The sequence below is a fragment of the Nematolebias whitei genome, chromosome 1 (genome assembly GCF_014905685.2).
Source record: "Nematolebias whitei isolate Nwh7 chromosome 1, NemWhi1, whole genome shotgun sequence".
In the NCBI taxonomy this organism is placed as follows: Eukaryota; Metazoa; Chordata; class Actinopteri; order Cyprinodontiformes; family Rivulidae; genus Nematolebias; species Nematolebias whitei.
The window spans coordinates 8,641,754-8,644,791 of NC_056498.1; positions in this window are offsets into that span (position 1 = coordinate 8,641,754).

Sequence of the window (3,038 nt, forward strand, 5' to 3'; positions counted from 1 at the left end):
CTCCTGTCTGGAGGGGGTCCTGGAGGACGCCCCTCACGTCTCCTGTCTCGAGGGGGTCCTGGAGGACGCCCCTCACGTCGCCTGTCTCGAGAGGGTCCTGGAGGACACCCCTCACCTTGCCTGTCTCGAGGGGGTCCTGGAGAACGCCCCTCATGTCGCCTGTCTCAAGGGGGTCCTAGAGGATGCCCCTCACTTCGCCTGTCTCAAGGGGATCCTGGAGGATGCCCCTCATGTCGCCTGTCTCGAGGGGGTCCTGGAGGACGCCCCTCAACCACTTCCTGGATCTCTTTTCAGAGGTTCATTAGTGTTTAAGTCACTAAGGAGTGTCATAACTTTCTCATGATAGTCTTTCTGGTTCAAAATCACTGTGCACCTTCCTTTGTCTGCTGGGAGAATGATGATGTTTTTGTCCTTGCTAAGAGTGGTGAGTGCGTCCCTCTCCTCTCTACTGATGTTGGAAGGTGGTGGTTTGTGGTTACAAGAAGAAATTGATAGATTGCCTGAAAATTTAGGAGCAGGAAAAGGCTATTGACCGTTTTCTGTACCACAGACTGTACCCAGGGGAGGCCACACCTAGTCTGTATGGTTTACCTAAAATCCACAAACAAGGTGTACCTTTAAGACCAATTGTTAGCATGATTAACTCTGTCACTTGCAATGTTTCCAAATATCTGGCGTCTGTACTCATCCCTTTAGTTGGCAGCTCAGAACACCACATACAGAACACCATGGACTTTGTGGATAAGGTGAGGGATGTCATCATGGAGACTGATGAAACAATGGTCTCTTTTGATGTCACATCACCCTTTACGTGCATTCCTGTTGATGATGCAGTAGAGGTGGTCAGTTTAAAATTAAAATCAGACAACACTCTGAGCAGCAGGACCACGCTTTCCACAGAACAACTGTGTCAACTCTTGAAACTGTGCCTGCAGTCAACCTACTTCACATATGGGGAGCAATATTATAGGCAAAAACATGGGTGTGCTATGGGGTCTCCAGTATCTCCTATTGTGGCCAACCTGTACATGGAGGAGGTAGAAAAGAGAGCCTTGACGTCCTTTTCAGGGACACCACCAAGTCATTGGTTCAGGTATGTTGACGACACCTGGGTTAAAATTAAATCTCAGGAAGTCCAACATTTCACTGATCACATCAACTCTGTGGATAAATATATCAAGTTCACATGAGAAGATGTAAAAAATAGCAGGCTGGCTTTCTTGGACTATGAGGTCTCAGTTTCTGATAGAGGACATTTGCAAACTGAGGTGTACCGCAAACCCACCCACACAGACCAGTATTTGCAGTTTGACTCCCATCACCCTTTGGAGCACAAGTTAGGAGTCATCAGGACTCTGTACCACAGAGCAGACAGCGTCCCCACTAACTCAGGAGCCAGGCAGAAGGAGAAATCCCACACAAGACCGGCTCTAGAGTGTAGGGATGACACCATCTAGTGGACCTTCCCCTGTCTGTTCTCCCTTGTGTCTGTATTGATTGTCTGATTATCGTCACCTGTGTCATGTCCTGGTTGTGTGTATATAAAGTCTATCTGTCAGTTCTGTCATTGTCGGTTCGTCGTTGGGTATTGCCTGTCCTGTCCTGCCTGTCGGATCCTGTTCTTGAGTCTGCTTTGTAAGATTTGCTGCCATGTCAGCCTTTTGATTTATTATTATTATTATTATTAAAAGTATTTTTATTTTATACATCTGCCTCCTGAGTCCTGCCTGCGCAACTGGGTTCTTCTGTCCTGATCTGCCTTGAAAACCCTGACAGTACGAACCGACCAAAACCTGAACCCAGCAGGCAGACTCACTCAGACTCTGCTCACCTGTTTTTGCCCGAGTTTGTCCAGATGGAGGGAGCTGCAATCCGGTGCGGTGCCTTTTGGACTAGACCCGTCCTGGGACTGAGAAGCTGCAGCCAGGTGGTTGAAGTTCTGCCTTCACCTCTCCTACTGCAGGAGGAGAGACAAAGATCGCAGCTCCAGAAGAACCACACAGCACCCAGGTCCATTCCCTTCTACTCACCAGTCTGCTCTGGGTGGACGTCTGGGGAGGACGCCGAGTCAGAGGACGAACTCTGGTTCGCCCCAGTACACCACCCACATCGCCGCCAAAAGGGAAAGAGAAGACGCAACCGGAACCGGTCCGCTGCTCTTCCGCCCACATCACCTGCATTTCCAGCTCCTCGCACTCGGCCCGGCGAGGCTGAGTTTTTTGGTTCCGCCTCCTCCTGGTCCCAGTCTCCAGCCTGCTCTCCTCAGCCAGAACCTACGAAACCGAGGAGAATTTCGCAGGGGGGGAGCAGTCAATCCTCTGTTCGTCTGTGGAGTGGACGAAGGGGGGCCAGCCCGGGGAGCGTGTTGGGCAAACGCTTCCTGCTCCTATTGAGGTTGACCAAATCCCTGAGCTGCCTTCTGTAGAGGACCAGGTGACTCATCCTCTCATCAAAGGCTCTATAGTGATTCTCAGAATAACTCCAAGAGACAGAGTTAAAAATAGAAGACGCCTGGTGGACCAACTCTTAGATATATTCCTCTCACAGCCTGACCTGCTCAGCACATCCGTTCATCAGGTGATCTTTCAATTTGTCATGAAACTAAGAGCTGAACTCGCTCCCATACCTACTACAGTTTCCATAGTTTTTCCATCTCCTGCAGCCTCTGCATCATCCACGCTTTGTGAGGACACAACCTGCCCTGAGCCCATAGACCCAGACACATCTTCTCTTGATCCTGTTGCTGCACGCAGCCCCCGTGGTGGATCCCTTACCGCTCCTGCCTGCTCAGCCGTGGGGGTCCAGACGGACTCCGCTCCTCCTGCTCAGTCGTAGGGGTCCAGACAGACTCTGCTCCTTTCTGCTCGGCCGTGGGGGCCCAAACTGACTCCGCTCTTGCTCCAGATCCTGCGTCCGCCGAAGGGTCTTCACCTGACCCTGTTAGTCCTGCTAAAGAGGATCCTGGCCAGCCTGCGACCCTCAGCTCACGCCTCCTGTCTGGAGGGGGTCCTGGAGGACGCCCCTCACGTCTCCTGTCT